Source organism: Pavona decussata, unplaced genomic scaffold (genome assembly GCF_977016875.1).
Source record: "Pavona decussata unplaced genomic scaffold, jaPavDecu1.1 SCAFFOLD_2, whole genome shotgun sequence".
In the NCBI taxonomy this organism is placed as follows: domain Eukaryota; kingdom Metazoa; phylum Cnidaria; class Anthozoa; order Scleractinia; family Agariciidae; genus Pavona; species Pavona decussata.
In genome coordinates, this window is record NW_028145426.1 from 3339529 (window position 1) to 3358837 (window position 19309).

General features: G+C 37.9%; 1 long non-coding RNA gene across 1 annotated transcript; it reads left to right on the forward strand.

Annotated features, from left to right (window-relative positions):
• Positions 1-207: 207 nt before the first annotated feature.
• Positions 208-17451, forward strand: LOC146490072 (uncharacterized). The gene is made up of 3 exons (XR_014868405.1): positions 208-258; positions 9223-9260; positions 14513-17451. It is a non-coding gene; the product is annotated as an uncharacterized LOC146490072 (long non-coding RNA).
• Positions 17452-19309: the final 1858 nt, after the last annotated feature.

Sequence of the window (19309 nt, forward strand, 5' to 3'; positions counted from 1 at the left end):
TGAGGTTTCGTTCGATTGTTTTGGACGGAAGTGATCGTTTGGACTGGTTTTTAGAGGGGGGTTCGAAGTTTCCTGCCTTGCTTCATAGCCAACAAGATGGCCGCCAATCCAGCAATAAAGCACACCACCCTCGAAGGAAGCTAATTGTTCCGCTTACATGACGAGATTGGTGAGTGGTTGGTTACCGCTGATCAGCCATAAACGAAAGATCAGAAAAAAGATGGAGGGAATTGGATGAATAACTGAGAATCAAATAAGGTAAGCTTAAACATTGCTATTAGGACTCTTATGTAAATTAGCAAACATATAATGATGCCTGTTCTGTTATAGCAAAGCAGAATATTTAGAAAAACATGATAATTTAGCAGTTTTATGGCATTTGGATTGGGACCAATTATGCCTGCAGCTTGCTGCTTTTTTTGGCTGTCTGTGGGAAGAAAATTAAGATACTGTGAGCTCTACAGGAAGACCTATGATCAATTCCCCTTATCTGATTTTTTTTCTGCTCCACCATCTTTCCAGCCCACCCTTTGATCACAATGTCTGGGTTCCAGAAAATATTCATACCCAACTGAATGTCACTGGAAATTGTAAAGGGGAGGAAGGCACATTGAAAAGCTTCATTTTGTAAAATGGAAGTATGAAACTATTAAAAATGGGCTTTCCAGAGGAGAAAGAGGGGAGGGTTTAACCGACAAAAAACATATTTGTATGGCAAGGGGTGAATTGAGAGATTTCTGAAACTCACAACATGCATGTGATACACGCTTCGAGAGTTCTTTGTCACCTCATCAGGTGGCCCAGTACCCAGTGTGTTCTTGAAAAAACAACAGTGCATGGAGAGATAGTGGTTTAATTGTAGCTAATTGTGCATCACGTGACCTTCAAATCAACCAATTGCAAGACTTCTGCCATTTTGAAGTTATGAAAATCTCCAATAATAATTTTTTTTATTGTGTTTGGAGAAATTTGACCTGCTGGATGTTTTGTGTATGCTTTGAAGACCCTGACACTGGGTAAATATGGTTGCTCACATGCTAGCAGGCGGGCTGTTTACAGATCTAAGAGTATAAGCTCAGACCTTCCAACTCTCAAGATGTGGTTGTGAGACTCACGTTTTTGGGACTCATCTCACGGTCTCACGATTTAACCTCGAAATCTCACGGTTTTCCACCAAGAGCCTGGATCTTCAATGAAACTTGATGTGACACTTTCCAATTTATTGTCAATGAAGCTCCATTACCCTGAGACCACAAACCTTTGCTACAAGTGGAATCCAGGGGGAGAGGCTATACTTAATACTTAAAAATTCTTAAAAAGCAATGTACTAGATCAGAACATACAATGTCGTGAATGATCAGAAAGATGAACACGAATGAGCGCCACATAATTAAGGTACTTATTTGTGTTAATTAACGCTAAAAGGGCACTAATTATGGCAGTTTGAACACTGCTAGATATTGCTAGCATTGAGATTCCTTCGTTTTAAAACATTTTTGTAAATTTCAGTATTTGGGAACCAAATCTCCAGATTTTTTGGGTAAAATTTGGAGACCTCAAGATTTGGAGGTTTCAGATGTTGGAAGGTCTGTAAGCTAGTTGTTCATCAATTCAGAAAATATATCAGATATGATTAGTTCTGGCTTACAGTTTTCTTTTCTTATTTTCTCACTCACTTGGGCGTTTTACTTGCTTTACTATCCCCTAGAAAATTATGTGGTCGTGCACAATCTCGTACCCAGGCGTGACTCAGGGGAACTGGAATATTATTAACGCAGGACTTCTGTGGTAAACAATGCAATTAACTGTTACGGGGCAGCGAATCAAAAAATTTAGTTTTTTTCAAATTCTCCAGAGTCTCTCCTGGCACCCACCCGCTGGCCAAAAAGCCTGAGGACTCTGGGTATGAGATTGGGTCATGCATCACTTGGTCATCTAACAACCAAGTAGGTCAGGGAGGAGGGGGTAGGCAGAAGGTTGAAACACAAGAGGAGAGGTATATGAAAACGTTTTTTGCAATACTGAATACATTATATTCCACAATTGAAGAAATAGAAAAGGCTTAGCATTTTGTAAAATTTTTTCTTTGGGCCAACTGGGCAAAGTAAAGATACTTGTTCTTGGCAGATCTAGTCAGAAAAATTTTCAAAATAACCCTAGCTGTACAGTCAGTCTTTCTAACCATTTGTTGCAAAAAGGCTGGAACTTCTTATGTGGAGAGGGAGTGGGAAGTTCATAGCTCCCTTCCCTGCAAACCCGTTCCCCCCCAAAAAGTGCCTTGCTACCCTACGGGTGTGAGAGGGCTACGCGCATGAATCCACTAAAATCGGCCCCCAGAATATCTCACTGTTGATTATTTCTACCTCAATTCACCACTAAAGTAAACAGGAATATCTTCATGTAAAAATTATCACACATAATATCTGCCGCTGGGTTATAATCTAAAGATAACTCAAGAAGAACTATTATTAAAGTAGGGCATGTTTGATGTAAGTGGACTCTCACCTTCTCTCTCCCTCTTGACTGAGTGGTTTCCTGAAGAAGTTGACATGTCTTTGCTTGTTGGACAATGATGGGAGTGATCTCTTTGGCTAGCATACATGCATGGAATTATTGAGTATGAATTCCAATCTTAGTTCTGCAGGTATAATAGGTACTGCACAGATGAAAGGGGGTAGTCCCATGTTATCCGTGAGAAATCTTCCAGCACCGTTCCTTAGCCTCTATTTTACGGGAGAATACAGGAGCCAATTTAATAAATAGTTTACTCTTAAGTAATTTTAAAACAATCTGGCCCCATTTGTTCAAAGAGTGGATAACTTTATCCACTGGATAAGTCGCTATCCAGCGGAGCAAATGTACTCTAACCAATGCTTTTGGCAAGTTTTCCACACAATCCCATTCTTAAATTTGACATATGCTTCTACTCTATTCACAAATTATAGGACTATCGTTAAAATCTTGCACACGTTTTATCTGCCGGATAGCGAACTATCCCGTGGATAAAGTTATCCGCCCTTTGAACAACTGGGGCCTGGACCTTAAATGTTATTACACGCTCGTGCAGAGAACGAGTCCAAGAATCACTGTTAAAAGTCTGTAAAGATGATTATTTAACTCGTTTCTTAATTCTTTATTGAGGTTCTTTTTATATGCGCATGTAAAACTATCAGCTCAGTTTGTAGAGTACAAGTGTAAAGTTTTATGAAATTGACCCCAGACTGTTCAAGAATGTCTCGGTTACAAGCCTGAATCTCGCTCTTATGGCCATTTGTTGTTCAGTCAAAGGCACAAAATTCCCAGAGCCTGGACATTCTCTGTCACCTTGTTGCTCGCGCAAAGCGTAAAGGGGGCGTGGCCTTATTATCGGCGTGAAGCCTGCATGGGACTAGAGTGGACGACAGAGGGGTTCGCGGCGTTCGCGAGTGTTTTTCAGCGACTTTACTGGTCAGTCAAACTATTTCCAAGGCTTAAAAGGAGACGTGAGGGACCAGAAACAACCCTGATACCGACTCACTGCCGATGCTGACTCACCATGACCGCGTAGCGGGAGCTGTCCGATTTGTTTAATCTTTCGTATGATTACAGACCGAAACGGACGACACGAAGTCCTGTTACCAATTAATCATAACCATAAAATTTTTCGAGAACAAATGGATGAAGAAACAAAACAAAATACAGTCGAACATGAGGAAGAAACATTTTGACAAAGCAAAGCTTTTGGGTTACTGTGGCTACAGAAACTGTGATCATAATTGTGATTAGTGGATTTCGTGCAGAGTTTTTAATGTGATTGGCTCTGATAGAACTTTGCAGGATAAGCCAATCACATTCAAAGAAATTGTTATGACAGGAGTTACGAGTTTGTGCTCTGCGATTATGGAATGCAACTCTTCCGCTTTTATTTTATGTCTGATTCCGTTTTGATGTAGTGGTTACTTCTTGACTTACAAGTGGAATTTTTCCAGTATGCAACCCATTGCTATTTTTGGAATACTCCAAAGGGTTGCGGAAATTGTGGGGCACGTACGTTCGTGTTGGACTCTTCCGGAATAGGAGAGTACTGAGTACTCAGAGTAGAGATTAATTGTGCTCTTTTCGAACTAATTACATTTTTGTAATAAACGGAATGGTTTTGCTCATTTAATATTCAATTGGTTTTCTAAACTGTCAGCTTTTCCTTGGGAGTTGAGTTTGTTTTGGCCATCAGTTTTACAAGCACCTTTTTAATCAAATGAGCGCCTGATTCTCTGGCTTTGAGTTGTAACTTTGGGATTTTTAAGAGCGGTTTTGAGGAGGGCTTTAGGATGTTTGCTTTCGTGGTTTTGACTATTTTTGATCGGTCTTTTGCAGTTAAAATCTGCGGTTTTTCATGGTTTTTCCTGTTTGAACATTCAGTTTTGAGAAAAAAGGAAAGCGAGCCTCTTCGGGTTTTTCAAGTTCTGCTTACGAACTTCTTGCAGTCTCCAGTTTTGCTGTGATTTACATCTTATTGACTGCTGGGTTGTTCTCGTCAGTGGCCTTGATTGAAGTCCTCCCTGTTCATAGGTTAGAATTCGTAGCGTCGTTCGTCTTCTTCCTTTAATTTTCAGTTGGAGCGTGATCGCATGAGGTTCTGTTCATGGAGTTGTGGTTTTGAATGCCCGTCTGTGGGTTTTAAAGTTTTGATTTGTAACTGTCGTGGTTTATGTGGGTTTCTGACAACAAAAGGCCTCATTTTGCCCATGTGGTCGTTGCTGTGTTTCCGCCACTTAAGCTCTCATTCCCATAAATAAAATAGAGATTACAAACAATACGCTGTTGTGAGCGGTATTGAAACATTTTCCAAAAGTTTAAACCCGAAATTCTTTCAGCATTAATCCTCATAAATGCACAGAAGCCAGTAACTAAACTGACCTGTTATCAACAAAGAAAAGAGTTTTTCCATCTGAGGTCTGTATTGTTCTTTCATCTAAGTTTGGTTACCTCTGGAAAAAACATCGGAGCATTAGCGGTATTTCAAACCCTATTGGATTTGCAACAACATACCTACAGAAAATTGGGCACATTTTGATGCTTTCTACGATGAAGGTCAATAACAAGACTTTAATTGGGACTCATCATGAGAAACAAGGTCAAGGAATAATTTGGAAGAGAAAGAAGTGGTTTTTATATGACCAACATCTGCACTGAAATTAAACATGAATGACATTTATCGAGTATCAGATCACCAGCCTGGCATCCCTACAGTTAGACTGGTGAAAAATAATTTAATAGCGTTTCAAACTCACGTTTTTTGAAGAGAAAATCCTTGTCAGGTCTTGCTCTTGCTCGCCATTTTACTTTAAGTTCTGGATATTGAGCGCATTTTTCCACAACAAAATTGCCAAGTCTTCGGCCTTAACAAAATTGCGAAATAATTTCACCCTACCCGACTAGAAATAATCCCTAAGACCTACTTTCTACAGCCAAATAATGTGACCTCCTGAAGAAAAGCTCTAATATCAACCCTGAGTCTCAGGGCGTGCAAACTAAAGTTACCCGTAAAGGTAAAAAATAAAATAAAATAAAATAAAATAAAATAAAATAAAATAAAATAAAAAAGGAAGATTTAAGACAAGGCATAAACTGCATCTCATAAGACTTTTTCCCTCACTGGAGGTATTGATATCTTCAGGAGAACGTTGCTTCAGGAAGCCAAAGAAAAATCACGGTCTTCTGAGCTAAGAGCACGCCTAATTCAAACCGAGATTCTTATGCGGTTAATTAATGTTTGAGGGAGAATACAGAGGGAGGGAAGGAGGGAGAGAGGGAGGAGGAGAGAGAGGCAAAAACTACTTTTTATATATAAACGTCTGCTTATGACTCCCTTGTATTCTTTCTACTCTTTAACTGAAACCCAATGGAAAATGCAAAAAAAAACCAACAACAACAACAACTTTATATCAGCCAAGGTTTCTGGAGGTATGCTTATCACTGATCTACTATATACAGTCGACTCCCGATAACTCGAACCTTCAAGGGAAATTGAAAAAGGTTCGAGTTTTCGGGAGTTCGAGTTATCGAGAGGAAAATTATATAGAAAATGACCTGAAGGGAAAGGAAAATTGGTTCGAGTTAGCGCGAGGTTCGAGTTAGCGAGGGTTCGAGTTATCGGGAGTCGGCTGTATAATATATCCAGATATTATGGCTGTGTTGAAAAGCTAGGTGCATGGTATAATTATTTTACTTTTATCATCTTAGGGATATTTCTTAAATGCGGAAATTTCTAGCCATCGAGTCTACGAAAACTATTGACAATGTCCTCCTTAGTTCTAAGGTTAATTACCGTAACACGCTTCTGAATAGACTATCTAAACGCTTGCTTAAAAATCTTCAGTCTTTCCTCATTTCTGCTGTAAGACTCCTTTCTTGAAGAGGAAGTATGATCATATCACCCAAACATTGACTGAGCTACACTGGTCGCCTGTTGAACAACGTATTACTTTCAAAATCGTCCTTATTACGTGTAAAACTTTAAATAACTTAGCTCCTGATTATATCCACAATATATTACAGCCATATATACCTGTTCGTCTCCTTCGTTCCTCTAATAAACAATTCCTTGTATAACCGTCTTTCAATCTTAAGACCAAGTAGGGCCTTTTCTATCTCAGCGCCTAGGCTTTGAAATTCTCTTCCCTTGCATGCTAAGCTAAGTACCTCGGTTCACCCTTAAAACATACTTAACACATACTTTAAGTCTTCTAATTTTTATTAGTTTCCTTGTTATTTTGTCCTTAAATTTTTTCACTCCTATAGATGAGGAAAATGGCTCATAGCTCAAATCATTCCTTGCGGTTCACTTTGTTGTGCTTTTAAAAACGTCTCGACCGCCTTGGCGGCCATGTTTGTTTGTCAGTTGTACGAGCTCATGCGTACTTTAACGGGAATGTAGCCAATGAGAGGCAACCCTGCGGAATTTGCTTTCTAAAATCTTGATTTTTTGCATTAATTTGGTAGAACAAAGGCGGCAAGACAAGTTATAATTCGGACTCAATGAAGAAAGAATGAAGAGTAAGCCGGAGAGTGCACATTCTATGTCAAAGTAATCTCTTTTAAGGGATGATTTGTTCATAAATATTACTGTCAGCCTAAGAATTGAAGTCATGCCAACGTAACGGCTTATGCTTCGGCCTCATTGAGAAGAGCATGAAGATTAAGAGATTACATACCCTCTTTCACAGGTAATCGCTCTTAACCCATTTACTCGCAGACGGTTTCGTATAAACAACATTTTCTGCTCGTCACTGAAGCAAATTGAGGCCAAATAGTCACGCGCTTTGAAATAAATAAAGTAAGCCTTTCTTTCAACTGAGGGTCGTTTCCCTGAAATTTGGTCTCGGGATGTTCACAATTCATAATGTTGCGAGTTTGCGAACTTGGCCCAGCCACTTAGCTCGATTAGCTTGCTATTTCTAAGTGGCTGTGCTCTCTTTCTTAGTAATTTTTCTTTCTTGAATTTATGTAACACTGTGTAATTTCTGGGCACGAATAAAGATTGTTGTTGTTGTTGTTGTTTTGAACGACAAGAACAACAACCAGGACGGCTTTTAGATTTTTAGGGCTCAGTCCTGTTACTTTAGTTTTCCGTTTTTCTTTTTTTTTTTTTTTTTTTTTTTTTTGCGTCTTAGCCATTGGGCAGGCGTTCCTTGTGATTGCAAAAGGTTGGGAAACTTTCATGATTTCTTTAGTCTAAACCTGCCCCGATTCATCCAATTGTTCTCACTTAGCCATGATTTGCAAGCTCTCATCCCACTGCATCAGTTGATTGTCCAAAGCGCGGTTGGTACTGCAACCATCTTTGGAATGGGACATTTATAAGGAGATACTCTTTACTTTCTTGACCTAATCCGTGGCAGTTTATGATAGGGTGGGCTGGTGATAAGTTAAGCTAGAGTAAGTCAAGGATAACTAAAATTACCTTGGGAGGGGGGGGGGGGTGGCATCGTTGAGACCTTTTTCATAAGTTGGCTTAAGAGAGGTGTCAGTTCATGGGAGGTAGGGTTAAAAAAAATTAGCAATATAATAAGCAAATGAAAAAGTACCCACTGATTGATCTCGGCAATTCAAGCCATTTCACTGGTTTTGTAGAGGCGATGAGTTTAAGGGGCTAGGTCTCGCAATTTTAGGGAAGTTTAACACATTCAAACTGGTCATAGGATTGAATGAACCATGAAAATGACTTCTTAATGTTTTACAAAAACACAAAAAGAAAAACAAAGAAGCTAGAAAGGAAAGTGAATGGGCAAACGTAGACAAGATTAAAAGAGACTGCATTTATAATAATTTTAATAATAATAATAATTTTATTAATTAATATTGCGCAATTATCAATATAAATTTTCAATTGCGCAAATTTAGGTAAACTTGTAAAACGGGTCCGCCTTTTTTCAAGGTGAACTCAGTCTGTACGAAAGTGTGATTTATAATGGTTAGAAATCGTCTTTATTTGTTATGTAGCCGTGCTTTCAACAATAAATGAAATTTTCATCACCCTTTTCACCCTACACACGATCGCCTGGAATACTGTGACGTAAGCCCCTTTAAGCAAGGATTAAACACTGGGACGAAGATGACCTAAGTTGGCGGGAGTCTTAACTCGAACACTCTCACTGACTGAAATGCGCTCTCAAAGACTTTGAACTCTTGTCATCGACCCTCGTTTAGCCTGGGTTTTATTGAATTCCTGAATATGGGGTAGGGGCAGGACATTGAAACTTGAAGGGTATATAGTAAGTCCAAATCTGTTCCCCTTTCACAAAGTGGGACTATCCCGTCACATCACGTCAGAATTACATCATTTATTCTCCAAAACCGCCATCTTGGATCTCTTGATTTCTCAAAACCAATCAAAAACCGCCAAAATTGATTAAAAAATAATCAAAAACAATCAAGAAACGCCAAAATGATGTACAAATGTAACAATTTCCTAGCGAAACTTAAAATTTCACGTAAAGAGGTAAAAATGCAAATTTGAGACAACATAGCTGTCAAAATCGTGTTGCTACGGAAACATGAAGTCTCGTGATCAACACGCTATTACACCAAGTTGTTACCAGGATAAACTTTTGTCGACTTTGCTGTAATATTAAAAACAGTTCAAAGTAAACAAGGACAGTTTGTTCCCCTTCACCCACCCCCATGCCAAATAGGTTTGGATGTTCAACGACAATTAAAAACATAAATTGTCATCTCTTTTAGGTCTTTGAAAGGGGTAAAGGAAAAAGAGATGTCCACCGGTAGGTTGAAAGTTGCTTTAATTTAAGGATTTAGTTTTTTCAGGGTTTTTTTAATGAAATGTTTAGCATAAAGAGTAAGCCCTGTCTGACTGTTTGGCCTCCGCAGTCAGCTCAGTAGATTTAAACGATTAGAAAATGACCAGTGTTCGTATAATGTCAAATTGTCACGATTTGCACCCAAAAGGGGCTAGCCGAGAAGCTAACATCTCGGAAAATAAATTCAGTGGTGAGAGCACTCGCCTATACCATTGGTGTGGCCAGGTTTGATTCCTGGTGTTGACGCCATATATGGGTTGAGTTTGTTGTTGGTCCTCGTCCGAGGGTTTTTTCCTGGTACTCCCGTTTTCCACCCTCCACAAAAACCAACATTCCCAAATTCCAATTCGACCTGCAAACGGTGGATGAAATAGGCACTCTGTGGAAGCCACTGAAATTAGCATTTACGTTTTATTTTTATTCACAAGCAAAAGATAGCAGAATGGGTTTCGTTCGATGGGAGGGGTGGGTAGGGTGATACAATGAATTGACTGATAAGAGCTGCTCTGTGTGTCTTTATCTGTTAATCCTCAAAGTCAACACACATATTCTCCCCTCTGTTCTGCATATGTTGCTCATGGCACTAGTAGCGAGAATTTGTTTGCACATCAAGTTATATTGTTTCCAATTTGATGATCATTTCCTTTATTCTCATGATTTGTTTGTCTGATCAAGTTGTGATTTTGTAAGGAGAAATCACCTGATGATCACTGTTGTGGCAAAAGGGATTGCTTGTTGACGACCTGTCTCTTTGTTCAATAAGCTGTAAAGTTCATTTAATTTAAGGACGGTGCCTCTGCTACTGCGCGAACGTTCTGCTCAACTCGGAATGGTGCAAGAAGCTCTGATTTCGTAAGGACGGTGCCTTATAATCCAAAGGTCGTTTGAACGTTTTTTGGCTATGCGAGAAAAAAGAGATATTAGCAAACGCCATTGCAATGAAAATTGGGAGTAACCATGCAATTTTCAATGGGGAAAGAAAGCCATACATTGTCATCTATTTTAAAACGTTTAGAATTATTGCTGCCGAATTATCCTTAAAAAACTGCATGCGTGGTAACCCCCAATTTCCCTTTGTCCATTTCAGTAGCCCTTGCTAAGACCTACATCTCTGTATTAGGGGACACCATATAAACATATGGATTTAAAATCTGTGAGAAATGTGTGCATATACACAAATTGTCATTACTACCCCGCCTACCCGTTCCACAGTATCAAAGTAAAGAAAGCATTGCACTGAATTTAGAGGACAAAAGTTTTATTTCGTTCTCTTTACTTTTGTTCAACTTCTACTAGTCTTCTCCTTTATTCATCTCTTTATTTGTCCCTTCAGTCGTCTGCTTGTCCTTCCTTTAGTCTGGTTTTCTGTTGTCTTTTACCTACAATCATCAAACAGAACCAAGAATTGAATAAAGGCCCACTAGACAGAACCTCATTATTTACACCAAATCTTACTCGTTATTGTTGAATCCATTATTGGAGAGTTGTGGACAAATTTCACAAACACATGGATCTTACTTTCCCATATTGATGATCCGTACCAATCGCGAAATTTAAAATTGTTTTCTGGGCTAAATTTAATATTACTTTGAAAAGTCTCAGTAAGTTCATACATTGTAAGATTACAATAAAAAGAACATTTTTTTGGTTCATGTTTACTCTTTATTTTCGTAATTAATGTATCTTTCTTTCCACCGCAGAATTTTCCTTTTTGCTTTTTATCTAATTCAATAGAACCACTTCACCTAATGCAGTTTTTTCCGTTGCAATCTATAGTTGATTCATTGTGTAATAAATCGTACTTAATGTCAACTATATTGTCATTTCTCTGTGTCGAAGTCACAATATAGTTAACTACTGTATAAGCGAGATGAGTGTAGTTTCCCCTGAAGATACCGTCTCAATGTCTCTCCGCTAATGACCGCTTGGCTTTGTCAAATTAATGAGAAAAAATCTTAAAGCAATAAAGAAAATTGCTGTGTTTTATGGGATAGTTTTTGATAAAAATTCCAGAAAGAATGCAAAAGATTTAACTTCTTTAAAATGTATGGAGGTTGTATATTGCGAGGGAGTTCATGGTTTGTCGGTCAGCATTTCATATCACCCACTGTAAAAGGGAGACACCGTTTCTGCTTCGAATAGACAGAAAGCGTTCATTCAGCCAGGTTTTAATATTGTCTCTCTGATTTCGATTCTGTGGTTTTCCTGACCTTGGAGAGTGTATCTAACAACAAACTGGTCCTTTACACATTGTAACTAAGGAAAACAGCAGGAAAAGGGCAACAATGTTCCTTTGACGTCGCACAAAGATAACATACTACCATTTCGAAAGGCACTTCAAGGTTTTTAATTTTTCTCGAAAATAAATTGGTTTACCAACACAGCATTCAGCACGGCATGTGTAGCGATCGTTTGCAGGTAATGGATGTCACCTTCCAAAGGCCAAGTGATTCGTACGCTGAATGTTTTGTCCGAATTTAGGAAAACTAGATAAAAGTCGAAGCAACACCCTGGAATGGTATGATTTCCTTCCTTAGGCGAAGAAAAAACGCAAAAAAAAAAAAAAAATACAAATCAATAAAGTCATTAGTGACATTGGTGTAGAACATTAGGAAGTCGTCTTTTTTGTGCTCAAGGAATGATTCGCTTTAATTGTTAACTGAAGGGCTATAATTTCAATTTAATTTCACAAAGAAAGAAATTAACCATTAATAAGATGGGAATTTGCATTTTTGCAAAACAATAGCCTACTCAAGGGTACTTATACGCCGGAGGGTTGTAAAAGGAAGGCGCTCACTTTTCTCACGCATGTGAAACTAGTCCAATATTATATCTATTCATTCGATCTGATTTTATTATCCCACAAAAGAAAATAACGCCTTTTCGGACTAAAAATACCACAGAAATCTGGCTTTGAAACACCATTCCTTTGTTCTTAAAATGTTGTGCTGACTTGAAAACAATTGCAACTATCCGTTTCAGTCGTGCAATGAATGTCCTTACAAAGTACAATGAGTTCTTGGAAGGCGTGCATTGCGCATGAAATAAAGCTCTTTTGAGTATTTTCAGACCCTTGTTCCTCTTCTGTCTCAATTTTGGTAAATTTAAATGGAAACTTGGAGTTCTGCGGCTTAAGCCAGGGTAAGGGTTTCACTTCCATTAAGTTTCTGAAGATTTAAAGTACGATTTCCTATTGTTCCACATGAATGTCCAGTCGCGAAATTGATGTCCTGTTTAAAATAGACCAAATTCCAAAGTGACCACGTCTTAGATTTTCTCGATAAGACGGCTGATGCAATAGAGAACATGAATTTTTGCATAATTGGTGTAATAAAACATTTCTTTCATTTTGCCAAACCTCTGTAGATGATTTTTTTATAGACTTTCTTCATAACATGATTACAGGTCAAACAATAACGTGAATTTAACCTATAGTTCGTTCTATTGTTAAATAACAAGTTGCAGGAGTTGTCTTTCTCCTATAGGGAGTTTCCTATTTGTCCTGTTTAAATAGAGCATACGCCGAAGTGATCACGTCTTAGATTATGCTCGGACAATCGGGTGAGCAAGAATTGAATTTTAACATCTTTCTCTCTTGAAGGATAACAACAATTCCCACAAGTTGCCTTGCCTATTTATGTGGTTTTCCCATCGTCCTGTTCAAAATAGAACATACTCTGAAGTGCTGGATCACTTTCAAGATATTTTTTAACAACACAATTTACTGGCGTTCATTTTGTGCTACAAGAACACAGTGTTTGCAAAACATAATTCACGCTCGTGCAAGATAAAAATTCACACAAATTGCCTTTGCTCTGTAGAAAGTATTCCCACCATCCTACTCAAAATAGAGCGCATTCCAAAGTCGTCACGTCTTAGATTTTTTGATAAGACCATTGACGTACATTTTGTCAAACAACAACGTTGACTTTTGCATAAGTTGGTTTTACCATCTTTCAGATTAAAAAGGAAATCAATCCTTGTTGGAGTTTAAATATGCGGCTGGTTAGTATACGTGCAACCGGTCCGCCCTTTTCTTTGTTTCTTGTCCCAAACAAAATAAAAATGTGGCAAATACGGGAAGTTCTCTCTTCGATTTTTAATCACGTAGAAAAATAAATTGTGTGACTCATAAGAGGCCAGTTTCTACGATTCGTCTTGAAATTGCAATCTCCTCTTGGACGCATAACTTCATTTTGATTGAATAATGCTATTTTGATTAATATTATAAAATATGCCTTGTTATAGAATTAAACGCTCATGATTTAGATGTATTGGTTATAATGCGTGGCTTTTCAGGAAGGGATGATAAGATGCAGTTTATTTAACATATATAACGCTCCTGAATTTGCGGTTTCCCCCTTCCTTGAGTAAAGTTCATTAACTGAATTCTACCAAGTGGTAAGATTGCTATGAGCAAGATGCACGGCAAGACGTGACAAATGGTCGGGAGTGCGTGGAGCAAAGGCGTGGAGCTTTGTTCAACTCCATGGAGCCATGGAGGAAGTTGCAGAGGAAATTTCCAAAGAAGGAAATGTGTGTTTGCAGGATTTTTTGTTGCACATTGTTTTAAAGATAATACGCTCATGCTGAGCTACACGTCTTTAGCGCTCTTGCTTTGATTAGAAAAACCGCAAAATGCTTTAAATGCGCAAATGACAATGACACTAGAAATTCTCGAGTTCACGTTTAATTTTTAGATTTAAAATGATGCGGTAGGAAAAGTGGATATTTACTTTTTGTTTTACTTTTCCATGATATCGGCGATTGTTGTTTTGAATTACTGAATAGCAAAACAAAATTGGAAAATATGGGTATTAGATTCGGATTTTAAAGCCTGATTTTCTTTGGAAAATGCTACTACCACAGTTGCAGCAAAAAGATGCCGTTTCAAAGTCGGGTATGACAATACAGACAGAACAATTTCATGATGTAGGAACCGTTCAAGTAGATAAAATGAATAAAAACGCACGAACTTCTTAGGTATTCTTGCTGCAGTAAGTACACAATCATGATGTTGAGGGAAGAACTAAGACAGGTCTAATTTTAACTCTTAAACATACATCAAAAATATTTTTCGTTTTTTTTGTATCATCTAGAGTTTTTTTTATAGTGTTCGTAATCACCCTCATTCTCAGTGAACGGAGCAAAATTGTATTCAGTAGCAACTACAAATGATACCAGCACAAATTTAATTTTTTTCTTGGCTCTCGCAGGAAAACGAGGCATCGGAGTTCTGTGAAAGTGACAGATGGCCTGTATAAGAAAAGTAACAGAGGAAACGACTTTCTTTTGTGCTGCCAAAGGAAACGTTGTGCTTTGATAAATGAAATTTATCGCGTCTTTATTTATCCGTAATTTGCGAGCGTTTATTCTATTGAAAGACATAAAGACGCTTAATGAAAGCAAAATGATCTGCTAGCTGTTAACAAGAGAAAGATATGAATGCACACAAGCTGGCAACAAAGGTACAACCAAACGACAACATGAAACAGTGAACAAGTAATTCAGCAAATTATTCTTTTCACTGCCTTGAGTGTTTCGGCTCCAAAGTTTCCAAAAGTGAAAACGTCAGTGCAATTTTTCATTACTAAAACGCTGAAAAACAAATGTGGCTTGAATGTACTGGCCAATAGCTTTAATTTAATAGTCAAACGTTGCGATTTCATCAGTAGGCCCAAAATTTAGATTGAATCAAAGTTTTGAGTTAAACAGTTTAATAGTAACAAATTGAGGGACTAATTGTGTGCGTGTGAGAACGAGAGAGAAATTGAAGTCCCCCGTCAGTCAGTCGTCAAGTTAAGACTCCGCCGATCTTTCGCTGATAAAATACGTTAAGATTGGAACACGCACTTCAAAAGAACAAAATTTTAACAGTCGATTAACGCAAAAAACTTGTGTATTTGTATTTAAGTTGATATTAATTCCCGGTGGCTTAAAATGGATTGAGTTAGGAGACTGATAAGTATCTACAAGAAACGAATTTAGGGATTTGGACTGCCTATAATTGTGTAATGTCTAGGAACAGCTATCCGTGATAAATCGAAAATGGAGATTATAAAAAGTCGAAGAAATTCAGTATAACTCAACATGTAAATAAAATTCAACTTAGATGTCTTCCGGCTGAACCCCAAAGTCTACTATATTTAGTTCATGCCAACTGAATTATTCTATTTTAGGCCTATTGCAAAGTAAATGATTTCATCTCCAGTAAAAAGACTACTGATTGAGCTAGAATTGTTTGTCATTATCACGCTAAATTAAAAAAGCAAAAAAGGAGAAATTTTCTTCATATGTGAGACTGGTCTACCTTTGTGAACCTGAAAAGTCTCTTGGTTATTTCCATTCATTTAACCAGCTTCATAGTAGAGATAAATGTTTATTTTTTCTTTTGTCTTTTTGGGAGTTAAGTTCTAAAGCTACAGGATTATTAAAATGAGCGAAATCTTAAATAATATTTTAGAAGCATTCACGTTCTTCCCGGATTCAAAACTGAGTGATGCACCATTTTTGGGCTGACTTGTTGCGTAATGAGTGCTTTACTCCTATAGATTTCTAGATATTACGTAATCGCAGAATATGGTTAAAAAGACGATCATCTAACATCATGCAGAAAACACATAAACCGTTTTAATCCTTTTAATAAAAATAAGAAAACTCATGCCAAATCTCATTTTGCAAATCGGCAAACAAACGACGTCAAGGCAATGCCCCTGTGAGGTTTCATCCAGGGACTGAAACGCTAGAACCACATTATGTCAGGGAGGTTTTGACCCTCCATGAGATGACTGGGTCAAGATACAATTTAGCGCTTCAAAATTAAGAACTCTTAGTTTACTGTTAATATTTGGGAGCTTCCAACAACACCATTTTAAACTAATCATCTAGCTTTTTAAGCGTTGACTAGATCTACATGGCAGTTGAAGCAATAGCTTACAAGTATCGACCGCCTTAGCTTATAATGCAGAGAAGCCGATGTATTCAAGATCCGTGCACATCGTGTGAGCGCCTTCGGTAAGCTTCGCTACTACGATGTTACTCAAACAAAAGCCTTGGATATACGACCACATTATGAATGAACTCAAACTGAAATATATTGCTGGTGAGTGAGAACATCACGAAACCTTTCCTGAGAAATTAAGAGGAGTTTTAATCTTTAATAAATTTTTTTCTGAAAATTTGCGCTAATTGCATTACGTTTTCTGCGGCATTATAACTATTATGTTCTTCTTCTCGATTGTACGCTAACTAATGTGGTGTCCGAAATGACGCATTTTCGATTTCTGAGGTTCCATTAGCGACACTTTAATCCGTGTGGTGACGATCTGTTCATTGTAGTAATTATCTTTGCATCCAAGCTGAAATCACGAATTGAAGCGTTTAAAAAGAGGTAGCGTTTATTTTGCAAGAACACGAGAAAAGCGATGCCAAATTCTTTTTCTGACGGCGTTAAAAGTAGTCATTAAAACACCCTTGTCTAATTTGTAAAGCTACCCTTAGCCCTTTGAAAACATTATGTCGCGTAATGTGGTTATCTGTTGTAATCCCTTGGATAAAATCCTAAAGTATGACCATTGACCGAAAGCTATGGATAAGTTCTTTCATGTTTGCTTACTTTGCCTTACTTTCTTAGGCAATAATTTTTGAGATTTTCGAGAGTTGAGTTTGAGTACTTTTAAAGCTAAGTGTCAAGCGAGAGTTGTTGTTCCTTCGAACGCGTTCGTGCAAATCCTACGCGAAGTTAGGTCAAGGAATTAGGCGTGTCTAAACAATTAGCAAGGGAGCCACAGACATTCCACGAAACTCGTTTCATCGAGTTGAAACGTTTTCCAAAATAAATTTCATCTGTGCAGACTTCAAGCACCAATACTATATGGAAATCTTGCCTACTGAAGTCATCTTCATGATACCTGTGGATTTCTTCTCAACCATTTGTGTCCACTTTAATTAATTAGACTGCTTGTTTTTCTCTCTGAACTTATTAGAATTTAATTATCATTCATGTTAACTTTAACTCAAAGAGTTGAAGGCGGTAAGAAGCTGAAAGTATTTATACATTTACTTTTGTATGACAATCTAAAATAAGAACAGCAACTGGAGTGTCACTGACAAAGCATATTGCTGAATATTTTTTGTGGTGTCGTTTGAACTTTTAGAACTTACCTAGAACGCAGTTGTTGCCAACTCGTTTTGCGAAACTGAACGTCTTGCCTCAAGGCGAATAATTGTGCGCACAGTTTAACCTTCGTTTAAAGGCACGAGCGGGATGTTTTAATCTGTAATTACAACAATACTGCACTGATATTGAGCCATTTGGAAGTTACTTCAAAAAACCAGGGGGACATGACTACAAAAACTGTATCGCTTGTGTAAGATTGCTTATGTTTGGTTGAGTTGCGCAGAAGTTATATAAACTCATCTCTGAAACCCAACTGTTCAGAAGGCAGAGTGCCGGTATATATTTGTAAATAGATGCTGTAATTACTACTTCAACTGACTCCAAAAAAAGTTTACAACTAATGTTTTGTTATGTCCTTTGGTGCCGGAATCATTGGAATATTCCAGTGAATGTTGGGTTGCACCGGACGTGACTAAAAGAAAAAAACACGACCGCAATTCGTATTTCTCTGAGGCAAACAAGGGAATAACATCTATCATTCATAAATAATAACAACACCACTTTATAAACTTCTTAAATGAGTCGTAACTCAATACATTGTCAACTTCTTGAAAGTTTGTTTCCTTGACTTAATCTGGGTTAAACTTTTGTTTAGTTAGGCCAGTTAAACTTTCCGCTTGAAGCCTTCCGTTCGCACGTGTCTCCGGATAACTACAAAGTAAGACATGTTTTGAACACTGAACTGGATTTTCATTTATCACGGCCGCTTGTATTTTGTGCATAGCGTTGTTCATTACGGTCACAAAATGGTGATTACAAAGTTTTCTGAACTTTGAATTCTTTCCTGACTTTTTGCTCAGTTTTGTCTCGCTCATTTCTGTTCAAGAACGACCCATGCATTGGTGAAGGCGTACTCAAGTTAATCTCCTAAACGACTGCCTTTAGTGTTCTGTCATCAAAAGTGATAAACATTGTGTACGTTCTTTAGAACAAGACAAGTTCGAAAACAATCTCGAAAATGTATAACATCGTCGCTTTGCGCTCAGATTGTGTAATAAATGGAAAAAAAATATTTCTTGTATTCTGTATTCAGTTCGATATGAACTCGCCGTTGTTCTCCCATTCAATCTTAGGCACAAGATATGTCTTTGCAAGCTTTTGTTTTGTAAATTTGTACTAAGTTGAATAAGAGTTTAACATCTTGGAATTTTGGTTTCAAGAATGCAAGAAATGAGTTCTCAGATTGAAGTGCGTGATATGTGGGATCCAAACTCCCCTCCACTTTATCTGGGTCAATGATTTCGACCCCACCATTTGGATGACTTGGCGGATAGGAAGTTATATTTAAAAGTAGTGTCGTCATTCACCACAAACTAATCAAGCAAAAAGCCTTTTGCGGAATTCTTGGCTATTTTGGTCGGTTCTTGAGCTCTTTATAGCGCTATCTACCAACGCAGAGCTGATATTTCGTAGTATCGGGATCACAATTTATGCGGGTAACCTAAAATAAAACCAACGATGAATTACAATGTCATTAGGTACCTTAAGTCGGGGTGTCCATTCAGCTTAAGTCGATTCACAAGTCATCCGTGTAAGTGGATTTTCTGACAGCTCTCGCACGATAGCGTCCTTTTGAAAACAACCTCGATCATAAAGGAAGTGTACGTAGTTCAAACACATCCGGCCGACCAAGCTTATCTAGGTTTTATTATATTTTCTTCTTGTGTGGTGATTGTAATGCACCTCACAAACATATACCTTGTATATATTAAACCGCGAAACCCATCGGCTCTTGTGAAAAGGTTTTATAGCCATTCTCCGCCTTCGACTTTCAACCTGACAATGGCTAATTTGTTGTATATACAAAATCCGGCGGGTGCTTTTATTATAAACT